The sequence below is a fragment of the Mustela erminea genome, chromosome 10, assembly GCF_009829155.1.
Source record: "Mustela erminea isolate mMusErm1 chromosome 10, mMusErm1.Pri, whole genome shotgun sequence".
NCBI classification, from domain to species: domain Eukaryota; kingdom Metazoa; phylum Chordata; class Mammalia; order Carnivora; family Mustelidae; genus Mustela; species Mustela erminea.
The window spans coordinates 2,583,876-2,596,593 of record NC_045623.1 but is presented as its reverse complement, the minus strand read 5'-3'; positions in this window follow the sequence as shown (position 1 = coordinate 2,596,593).

Sequence of the window (12,718 nt, the reverse complement as noted above, 5' to 3'; positions counted from 1 at the left end):
CAGCAAAGTGGCTCACCTCACTGACTCCCGGGTCCATTCTGCTGATCTGGCTTTCTAGCCTTCCTCACACCTGCATGTGTGTCTATCCCAAAACTGCACACTCGGTCAAGGAAGATGGTGTTCCCTGAGGGAGAAAACCATTACTTCATAAAGGGTATACAAGTAGCTGCACCTCCTCCAAACAAGCTTGCAAGAATCAGTGAGGGAATGGTATAGCTCTAAGGACAAAAGAGATACGGTATTCTCATCCAGTTAGTTATTCAACAGGAAGAGCGGCATCACACAATATTTTGCATGTACCTGAACCACCCCATTTTGCTAAAAAGACACATGATATTCTTTCATCTAATGTTTAGGCACAGAATTTTACCTGATACAGTTTGTAAGTGGAAAAATGGTAAAGACAGGGGAGTGTAACAAGGCAGCCGGGAAGAAAGATGATGTAGAAATACAAACATTCATTAGACTGGTCATTTAAAAAAAAAAAAAAAAAAAAGACTGGTCATTTGGTATTTATAAATCTGAAAATGAAAATGTTTTGGAGTGTGTAGGTGGCTCAGTCAGTTAAGCATCTGCTTCAGCTCAGGTCATGATCCCAGGGTCTGGGGCTCCTCGCTCAGCAGGGAGCCTGCTTCTCCCTCTGCCTGCTGTTCCTCCTGCTTGTGCTCTCTCCCCCTCTCTCTCAAATAAATAAAAACATTTAAAATTTAAAAAAAGAAAGAAAAGAAAATGTTTTGTAATTATGGAACAAATAAATGACACACAAGCAAACATTTCTGTGCATGTTTTCAAGTCCAGGAAAATATGGAATAAAAATTTGAGTTTGCCGGGACGCCTGGGTGGCTCAGTTGGTTAAGCCGCTGCCTTCGGCTCAGGTCATGATTCCAAGGTCCTGGGATCGAGTCCCACATCGGGCTCCTTGCTCGGCGGGGAGCCTGCTTCTCTCGTCGCTGCCTCTGCCTGCCTCTTTGCGTGCTTGTGTGTACTCTCTCTCTCTATCTCTGGCAAATAAATAAAATCTTTAAAAAAAAAAAAAAAAAAAAAAAAAATTTGAGTTTGCCATATCTGAATTCTTATTATAATATTTAATAAAGTTATTTTTACTATTTCCTTTTTTTAAGAAGTTTTTTATTTCTTTGAAAGAGAGAGATCACAAACAGGGGGAGTAGCAGAGGGAGAGGAGAAGCAGACTTCTGGCTGAGCAGGGAGCCCAACACAGGGCTCAATCCCAGAACCCCAGGATCATGACCTGAGCCAAAGGCAGACACGCTTAACCAACTGAAACACCCAGGTACCCCTATTTTTTTTTTTTACTATTTCTTTATTCTTACTTCTATAAATTATAAAATAATAAGGTAGATGAATAGCTAGATAAAAGGGGTACATTGGAGCAGGTAGTAAATGGTGACCATTATTTTTCTGGCACACTGACAGTTTAAGTGCCTCATATGATTCCTGTAATCTGACAAGTTCTTCATTATTTGAGAAACCTGAAATGACTGAGGCATGTCTGCCCCACCCTCCCACCACTAGCTCTGGAGCCAAGCTACTGCCCTCCAAAGTTGAAGCCACAGGGCTGCAACCATTAGGGGCTGTGGGCAGCATAGGTGGGTGGAGGAATGAGGAACCATCACAGCACTTCCCTCTGGCAGCTTCTGGGGCAGGGCTTCCTGCATTTTTAGAGTCCCCAAAGACCTGTGACAACATGTGGTGCTCATATCTCCTGAATCAGAGTTCTGGCTGCTCAGGTGTCCCAGGTGAGGAAATCAAGCACAACACTCAGGGACCCACCCACAACCCTCCAGCAGGAGAAAGAAAGCCATGTCTCAATCATCTCAGGACCCTGAGTCACTTCCTGGGGAGACTCCCAGCCCCTACCCTGCTCCAGGCTTCAGGCCTGGCAGGAGCAAATGTCATTGTTTCCACTCAGACCACCAAAACCACAAGTTTCCTGCCACAGCTACCTCTATTCCTGACCATCCTGGCTTGGAGGGGAGGGACAGAGCACAGAGAGACACACAGGGCTTCCTTCCTACTCCTGGTATATGAGACCAGAACAGGAGGCCCAGACAGGCACTCAGCCTACTCAGGCCCAGCGCCCTTCATCCCACATACACACCCACTTTGTCGAGTAGGGACAGTGCACGTGCTAAGAGAACATTTACTGAATACATATCTCCCCGTTTCCATACCATTATTCTCTTTAACTTGATTTTTTTGTTGTTGTTTTAACTTTGCCACTCAAACTGCCCTGCTTTAGAAGAACTTTGCTTTCCTCTCTGCCTCTAAATAGCACCCACAAGACCACAAGGAGAGGCCACACTCTGGACAATAACTGAGAGATCACTGACCGTTGGTGGGGAGGAGGGCAGGGCGGGGTGTTGATGCAGAAACAGGTATTTCCTGTTCACCACTGGCTGGTTTGTTTTGGCTCCTGATCAAGGGTGACTTAGCAACAGAGGGGGGTTTTGCCAGGTACACAGAGACTCAAAGTAGAGCCAGGGCTGGGCTGGGAAATGAGGAGAGGGCAGCTGGAGAAGCTGGCAGAACCCCAGCATCATTCCAGAGGCAAGGGGCTTAGAAATACCTCACCTCTAGGCTGAAACACGAGAGAATATACCACAACACTAAACTCTTTTGTGTCCATTTGGTGTTAAACATCTCAGAGGACTTGCTGATTCACAGAAGAAGTGACTTGTTTTCTTGACCAAAAGCTACTAACCCTTGAGGGACAATTTTGGGATATCTATCAAAATGTTAAAGTTTATATGCTGGAAACCATGGATTCTACTCTCAAGAGTTTCTCCTCAGATATGCCTGTATGTGTACAGGATTTCCAGACACTTCATAGGAAAAAAATGAAACTATCTAATTGTCTTTCAATAAAAGCTCACTATTTGACTTTTGATATTATCTCTGCATTATAGAATACTATAGGGGTGCCTGGGTGGCTGGGTTAGTTGAGCGCCCAACTCTTAACTTCAGCTTGAGTCTTGATCTCAGGGTCCTGGGATCGAGTTCCACATGAGGCTCCACACTCAGCAGAGTCTGCTTTTCTCCCTCTCCTTCTCCTCCTCCCCTTGCTCACCCACATGCACATACATGCTCTCTCTCTCTCACTCTCCAATAAATAAACAAATCTTCAAAATAAAAAAATTTTGCAATGTGGTGTAGCCACTCTGGAAAACAGTATGGAGGTTCCTCAAAAAGTTGAAAATAGAGCTACCCTACAACCCAGCAATTGCACTACTGAGTATTTACCCCAAAGATACAAATGCAGTGATCAGAAGGGACACCTGCAACCCAGTGTTTATAGCAGCAATGTCCACAATAGCCAAACCATGGAAAGAGCCCAGATGTCCATAAACAGATGAATGGATAAATGAATAAGTAAAGAAAATCTTATTTATTTATATATATTTATTTATATATAAATATTTATATGTATATGTATATCATATATACATATATCTACAATGGAATATTATGCAGCCATCAAAAATGAAATCTTGCCATTTGCAACAATGCAGATGAAACAAGAGGGTATTATGCTAAGCAAAATAAGTCAGTCAGAGAAAGGCAAGTATCATATGATCTCACTGATATGAGGAATTTGAGAAACAAGAGAGGATCATAAGGGAAAAAAATGAAACAAAACAAGAGAAAGAGAGGGAGACAAACTATAAGAGACTTCTAGTATCAGTAAACAAACTGAGGGCTGCTGAGGGGAGATGGGTGGGGGATGGGGTGGCTGGGTGATGGACATTAGGGAGGGTATGTGTTATGGTAAGCATTTTGTATTGTGTAAGACTAATGAAACAAATAATATATTATATGTTAATAATTTTAAAAGGATTGATCACATGTTAATGAAACTGTTAAAGTAATTAAACAAGAAGGCCATAATGAATACTGTTATGCTGGAAATAAAAAAAAATAAAAAATTAAAAAATTAAAAAAAAAAAAAAAAAAAACAAGAAGGCCATTAGACTGAGGAGGCAAAAAATAAAATAAAATAAAATAAAATTCCAAATAAGGCAACCACTTCAGCCATAACAAACCAAACAATTTCCTTGCTTTGCTTCCATATCTGCTCTATGAAAACTTTTCCCCATAGCTCCCACAGGTGGAATGCTCCTAACCACTTTTATTTCTAACAGTCTCTTACATGTGCTCCCAGAGAGGGGAAAAATACTGTGCCCACCCTTTCCCATCATTTTAAGAAATCTAAATATAGCTTTATTCCTGATGGTCAAATTTCAGTGTTCATATTTCCTTCCTTTCATGAGTAAATATATTTATATAAATTGTCCTAAATGCTTAAGATGTTGTTAGACCATGCCAGGTGTAATTTTTCTTTAATTAAAAATGTTTCGGGGGGCGCCTGGGTGGCTCAGTGGATTAAGCCGCTGCCTTCAGCTCAGGTCATGATCCCAGGATCCTGGGATCGAGCCCCGCATCGGGCTCTCTGCTCTGCGGGGAGCCTGCTTCCTCCTCTCTCTCTGCCTGCCTCTCGCTGACTTGTGATCTCTGTTTGTCAAATAAATAAATAAAATAAATCTTTAAAAAAAAAAAATGTTTTGGGGCACCCGGGTGGCTCAGTGGGTTAAAGCCTCTGCCTTCGACTCAGGTCATGATCTCAGGGTACTGGAATCGAGCCCTGCATCGGGCTCTCTGCTCAGCGGGGAGCCGGCTTCCCTCTCTCTCCCTGTCTGCCTCTCTGCATACTTGTGACCTCTGTCTGACAAATAAACATATAAAATCATTAATTAATTAATGGGCTTCAGCTTATCTCTAATGGAATCAACTCCAAATTTCCAACCCAAATAAAATTGTTCATTCACCCAACAAATCATGATTGAGTGTCTCAGTGGCCAGAAAAATAGAATTTTTGAAATAGTAAAAACCCAGCATGAACAAAGCTACAGCAACATCTGGTCTTGTAATCTGGGAAGAAACTGAATTTACCTCCACACTGGGTCAGTGAAGGGGAGACAGTACAAAGGTTCTCTCCTCTGGAATCTATACCTTGTTCTCCTCCCGCCAAAGGCTTGGATGTTTCACAGAAGCTGAACTGTTGTAAGGTTGTGGGGCAGAGGATGTCCAGAGAAAGAAAAATCAATTCTAGGAACCAGCCGTGTCAGCAGGTACTCTGCAAAATGTAGTCTACAGGATAAACCTATGTTTCAGCATGAATTCAAGATCACCTGAACACATGCCACAAGGAAAGTGCAGATAAAGGGCTGTGGTAAATCAAAAAAGAGACAGATTCTTTTTAGTTGGAAGAGATAAGCAAAAGCTTTGTAGAGAAGGTTCTTTTTGAGCCAGGACTTCATATAGGTAGAACTTGGACATGAAGAGATGGGGAAAGCATTCTAGATGAAAGGAAGGAATCATAAGAACGAAAATTGGCAAGGGAGAAAGCTCCTAAGGGGGCTGGAAGATAATCATAATGTGACCTATCACTGACCCATCAGTATAGTGACCCGGCAGCCCAGCTGGAGCAAGTCCTGGAGACCCACACCATATCACAAATTAACCCTTAAGCTACTTGATTATGGGAATTGCATGGCCCACCAGAGAGACTGAGGTGGCTGGGCTTCAGATGGACAACACTCAGGGGTTCAGACAAGAAGGGAGGCCACTGACCAGGGGTTCAGACAAGAAGGAAGCTAGAGAAGAATGTCAATATTTGAACAACCAATCTGGCCTTACCAATGAGAACCAGCTGGAAGATGAAATTTGCCTACAGGCAACAATGAAAAGTTCCATTTGACTGGCGTTTGCAGTGAATGAAGGGAAATAGTGAAAAAACAACTGGGGTTAGAGTATAAAGAACCTTAAATTCCAAAATGCAGAATTTAGACCAAAAAATTAAGCACTACAGACTCACTGAGAATATTTAGATGACATATTTAGAGCCAAAGGATTGGACATGGACCTGATATGGCACAGCCTCCTCAGAGTAGAAATTTTAACATATGTGTGACAATTTTCCTTTGGGTCATTGTGAAAGAGAAAATTTTTCAACTCTACTGAATAACAGTTGAAGATCTAGAAACAACTATGTGAAGGACTTCAATGGTTTCCAACCAGCAGCATGAAAGGTGTCTAGAACACGAAGTAAACATAGATGGACGTATGCAAACAATGGAGGAAAGTGAATAGCTACCCCTCCAGCCTACACAGGATCCCCGGGGCTGCTCAAGGCACCATTGCAATAGTACCAGTGAGAGAGTCAATGAGGACCAGCAACTGGGACAGAGGTAACAGAAATGAGGAGGGAGGGACTTGGAGGGAAAACAGTAATGACACCCACCATCTGCAAAGTAGTTTACAAAGCACACTTTGATTTAACCTGCACAGCATTATTGCCAGTAGCAAGTAACATTAGTATAACACCTTACCCATTTAAAGAGCTCTTTTATATTTATTATCTCCTTAATTATTATCCCCATTTTACATATGAGAAAACTAGAGCTCAGAAATAGAAAAGAGCTTATCTAGCAAGAGACAGGGCTGGAACTCAAACTCAAGCCTTAACATTCCCTGTCTAGCATTTCTATTTACAGCACAGGCCTCAGAGATTGTGGGCTCATTCCTCGATACTGCAAATGTAGTCCCAGTGCTCTGGAGCGAGAGATGTAGATTATGAGAGAACCCTATGGACCTCCCCTTACAGTTCTTTTCTTCAAGAGGTAAACCTTCTGGCCCAGGACTTAAATGGAAAGAACTTGTCCTGGAGGCTGAGTGAATACCCTCTGATGTATACAGCATAGTTTGTGAAAAGATCCCATTTTATTCATCAAATTAGATTTGGGAATCCTTGAAGGTAAGAACCATGACTTTTTTTATCTTTGTATCCTCAGACCCCACACAGGATCTTGTACTCAATAAATACTCATTGAATAACTTAAGGATTATAAATTTAAGAACTTTAACAGGAATATCTTGATGTCCTCCCCCCAGAAAAGAAAAACAACACAAAGAGTCAAACAATTCTTGGAGGAGCAAGTTATTTAACATTAAGTCATGAATGTTAAATCACACAGAATTAAAACAGATACAGCCCCTACTCTGAAACTGCACTACTCATTCAATTCCACAAACATGCATTGGGTCTTAGTTTGTGCAAATTGGTATTAATGACACAAAGATGAACTGTAAGGGCCTATTTAGCCAGAGAAGCTCCATCCTGACCCTGCCCCCACCCCCTTCAGGGAACTTACTTAAAAACAAGTCCCAGAAACCAGTCCCAGGTAACAAAGTCCAAATACAAGGTGGATCAGGCCAGGTGGAGGTATCCAACTGGTGGGGGCGCATACTGTCTCCCTAGCTACCAAGGAGTATGGGCCCCGCCCTTTGGGTGCCCTTTGGGCGCCAATTCTGACCAAGGTGATAGGCTAGTTCAAATATCTACTATGAGGTAAATTGTAATTCAATTGGTCACTTATGTGTGACCTAGCCGGACTGTGCAGCTTTCTCTGTGTTACAATCTCATTGATCACCTGTGCGTGGTCAGGCCCAACCACATGGCCTTTGCCCTTAAAAGTTAGTCTATAAGGAAGAGAGGGTCTGCCTCTTTGCAAGAGACAGCCCTGGCCCGTCAGTTTGATTCTCGATGCTTGGCGCGAAATAAAGCTTTGCTTGACCTTCACTTTGTATCAGTCTCGCTCCTTTGACCATGGACCCAAGAGAACAAGACAGATTATCATTTCGAGGAATTTACATGCTATCAGAAAAGATAAAACAACTATTAACATAAAGCCCTTTAATATATAGCAGAATATCAAAATCTTCCCTTCCAAAACAAAATTTATGAAATATGGTCGGAGGACTTAAGGAGGGGTGGTAGAGATCAGAAAAGCTTCATGAAGGAGAAGCTTCATTGAAGGAGCCATAGAATTTCATCAGAGGGAGCTGAAATTAAGGATATTCCCCCAAATAGAGGTGCCTGGCTGGCTCAGTCGGTAGAGCATGCACCTCTTGATCTCAGGGTTATAAGTTCAAGCCCCACATTGGATGTAGAGTTTACCTTCAAAAAAATAAGAAGAAATTTAAAAAATAAAATTGCTTTTACAGCTCTCAGTCATTCTGGGTCAGTTCCCTTCTCCATGTCGCTCTGAGACCTCTGGCCATTGCAACAGATGTCCTTACTCCCTGGTTCATGATGTTGACAGTGGCGTCAAGGAGACAGCTCCTCCACAGCCCTCTCAAATCTGTGGACTATCTACAGCCTTATTCCTGATTTTCTCCTTCCACCCACAGCTCCTAGGGTAACTTGCTCCATCATTTGTATCCTTTCAATCCTGTCCATTTGCCTTCTCCCTCTGAGAACTCCTTCTCCGTGGCCTGTGAACTTATTCATGCCATCCCTGGATATGGATGTGGTTTTCTTAGGATTTTATTTTAAGTAATCTCTACATCCAACGTGGGGCTCGAACTCACAACCCCGAGATCAGGAGTCACACACTCCACTGAGTGAGCCAGACAGGCGCCCCTGCCCAGATGTTTATAGACCCTCCCTCAAGCTAGCTTTCTCTGGCTGCTGCTCTGCCTCTCCTCTTTCACAGTGAGTCCTCTCAAATGATCCACACCCTGCCTCCACTCCTCTCCTCCCATTCACCCCTCAGTCCACAGTCATTTGCCTTTCTCCCCACCACTGTACTAAAACTACTCTGACAAAGGTCTCCTCAGATATGAATGCCACATCCACAGAATGCATCTTAGCCTTCAACCCACTCTGTCTCTCTGAGGACCTTCACCTTGTTCACCAATCCCTCCATCTGGGAGGTCTCTCATCCATGGACTTCATGACACCAGAGAAGGCTTTGAATCTCTTCCTGTGTCCCTGATCACTTCTCAAGCTCCTTCCTCATGGTTTTTCAAGATTGGTTTATCCACAAAAGCTAGGAAGAGAACAGGACTTCTGTTGCCTTGTTAGCCACTGTCGTCAAAGCACTTAGGTCAGCTCCACACCCAGGGAAGACCCTCCCTGTACAACCAGTTAGCTCCTGTACTGAGTGTTGGGCGTGCTGGAGTGAGCAGGACATTGTTTCTGTCCCCAAGTAGCTTGCAGTCTCGTGAGCAAGACGAAGTAAACAGAAGAGTTTACCACAGTAGAGTGTGGTAAAAATCACCTTACTAGGAGCTATGGGGATACAGCACATGCTTAATCTCTCCAGCTTTGAACTGTGACAGCACATGTGAAGTTCTGTCCACCAGGGAACCTCAAGAGAGACTCGGTGCCCAAAGTTTTTACTGGAGGCCAGTCACATAGGCACACCCTGTCTGGTATTTATCAAAATGCCAAACTCCCAGAAGGAAAGAGGTGTTTGGCATAAATCACATTGTCTGTACAGTTTAAGCACAGTGGACTATGGACCACAGTCAGAGAATAGTGGGAAACTTCTCAAAATCCAAGTTCCTAGAGGTTAGACCAGGGCCACGGCTAACCTTACAAGCAGGCCTAAGTACAGCAGTCCAAAGCCAGATCTATTAGATGTCTAGGAACAAGGAATACTTAGAATACGTTAATAATTTAAAAAAAAAAAGAACAGGGATACGTAGAGGAGATAATTTCTAAGTTTTAAGAAGGATGATGCTAGGTACTTAACTATGTTCTCCCTTCTCCCACAAAATTTGTTGGAGCTCTAAACCCTAATGTGACTATATCTGGAGACAGGCTTCAGGAGGTAATAAGGTTAAATGATTAGGTGATTAGAGCAGGTCATAAGAGCAGGACCCTAATTCAATAGGACTGTGACTTTATAAGAAGAAGAGTGAGATCTCTCCCTCTCTCTCCAACGCATGTAGATACAGCAAAGAAGCAGCCAGGAAGAGAACGCACCCTCAGAACTAAATTGGCTAGTATTTTCATCTTGGACTTCTAGCCTCCCCAACTGTGAGAAAATAGATGTCTGTTTTTTATCCACCCAGTGTGCAGTGTTTGATTATGGCAGCTTAAGGAGACTAAGACAGATGAGTAGGTAATAGAGGTGCAAAAGTCCTGAGGTGAGAGAGATTGAAAAACTATAAGCAGGGGCCCCTGGGTGGCTCAGTCAGTTAAGTGGCCAACTCTTGATTTTGCCTCAGGTCACACTCTCAGGGTCCTGGGAAGGAGCCCCGCATTGGGCTCTATGCTCAGCAGGGAGTCTGCTTGAGGATTCTCTCTCCCTCTCTCTCTGCCCCTCTCCCTGTGCTTGCACTTTCTGTCTCTCTCTCAAATAAATATTTGAAAGAGAAAAAAAAAGAGCTATAAGCAAATGTGACTGTTCTCAGTCTTTTTCTCTCCTACAGTGATTTCATCTCTCTTCCAAAGCCCACACCTCCACACAGGGGCTGAGTTCAATTGCTTCTGCATTCTCAGCACAGGGTAACTCCCTCTCCCTGAATTCATGGACATCTCGCCTTGGTCATTGCAGGAATATTCGATTATGTTCAGTGTCTCTGGTCGTTCTCCTTTCCAGTACATTTTCTATACTTCCCTAAAGGGGAAGTACCTCATGCCACTCTCCTGCATAAGACTCTTCAGTGGTTCTTGATAGATAGCTCTCCAGATACAACCCAAATTTTCAGGCATAGCCCTTCATGCTCTGACCCTTATCTCTCCAGGCTCATATCCTGGAGCCTCTGCCTCACATTTACCATCCCTCCACACCCAAAGTACAGGGCTACAGAACCGCCCACAAGCCCTGAGAACACACATTTGCTACAGCCTCCTTACTTCTGCACAAATCATCATGTGAGCCCTCCTCTGAAGACAGTGCTCTGAGTTCTAAGCGTTTTACAGGAATTATGTCTTAACCTTCATGACAACGACATGAAGTAAATACTACTATCCTCTTCACTTGCAAATGTGGAAACTGAGGCACATAACAGAGAAATGTCTTGCTAGAGATTTTAGAGATAATGTGTTGAAGCACTGGGTTTGAACCCCAGGGTCTAGCTCGAGTCTGTCATTGGAAATACTGCCATACTGCCCTACTGCCTGACTTCACCTAGGCTCACCACCTCTCCATCCACCTAGTGGATTTTCATGCATCCCTCAACACCCAGCTCAGGCAGCACTCTCTGCATGATGCTTTCCCTGCTCCCAAGCATTAACCACTCATTTACTTCCCAGTGTTGTCACTGTACCTTGGTCACAGCTGGTAATTATGCCTATCACACTCCATTGTGTCCATTTAAGAATCTACCCAACTCTGCACAGAATTCAGGTAACACACAAGGATTAGCCTGTACTGTGGGAGGTCCCACATTTATTTCCTGAATTGCCCTTTTCCTCATCTGTACCTCATTTTAGCCTCTTGCTATTGGTTTAGCAGTCCTCACTCACCCTCAGCTCCTTGCCTACTTTAGCCCTTCAGTTTGATGTACTGTTTAACTAGTTTGCCAAATCTACCTTTGCCTCCCATCTATCCTGAACTCTCCCTCCACTGATGAAAACCTAGTAATGAACCCATTTCAGCACGACCCTGGGAAGTTACCAACACTGGCAGACTTAACTGGAGCAAGCTGATGTCCCAGCCTGGTTCTAGACAATTCATACTTATTTGGTTTAGCTCTTTCTTTGGTTTCACTCAAGCTAACTCATGGGGCAGACAAGTTGTTGAAAGAATAAATATCTTACAGAAAATCAGGGAAACTGAACAAGCAGGTTCAGGAAGAACAAGAAACAGTGAAGTTGGACCACAGGTTCTCACTATTAGTGATTCACTATTTATAAAACTCAGCTAATGTCTAAGTAGTTACTCCTTTTATTTCTAGTTTGTAATTCATCTATTTTCCCCCACTATTCTATGCACTTTCCAAACCTCATAGCTTCTACTTATTCACAGTGTCCACTTCTTTGTAATTTTGATTTACCATGACCTCATGGGTCTCTCTACACAAATGTTCAGCATCAGCTCTTCTGAATGTGTAGTTGTCTATGTGTTTCTAATTTCAGTTTCCAAAGGACAAGAATGGCCTCAGTTCATCTTTCTATGTCATGTCATGTAATATCCACTGTCCAGTCTATGGATTGGTAGTCCTTGAGTCCAGAGCTAACTTCAATCCAGTCAGCTGTGACAGTGGGCACGGGGTCAAATCATGTGGTCACCAACTGGGCTGACACTACAAAGGAGGCTATAAGTGAGGTGTTTTCCCTTAAAGAGGATTATGTTATCAAAGTTTCCACGATTCACAAATTAGTCAATAAGACTAATGATTCTTTAATATTTTTTAATCCTAGAATTTTGTGAGAATCAGATGCAAACTATAGATCCTTCCCCAGAAAGAAAATCTCTTTTGCAAAAAAATTCATATATAACTTTAGGGTATTTGTGAACCCTAGCAGCCATCCATGGAACACCCCCAAACTACTAAGGGTAAAGTCTATCCACAGACCACCTCAAAGGCAGGAACTATATCGTAGTCATATTTGTATCTCTTGTGCCTAGCTCTGGACTTGGCACATACTAAGTTTCCAAAAATATTTTTCAAATGAGTACATTGAAGAATTCATTTGATAGAAATGAATAGAATTCATTCATTTGGTAAAAGAAGCTTTTCCAATCCAGATAGAGGCTAAGAAGTTAATAGTTTATATAAAAGGAATCGAAGAGCCATTTTGTTTCCTTCTTTTGTTGTGGTTTGTATTTTAAGTAGACAATTGATCAGGGATGTAGGGCAGGAAAATGCGGGTTTTTTTTTAAGATTTTATTTATTTATTTAT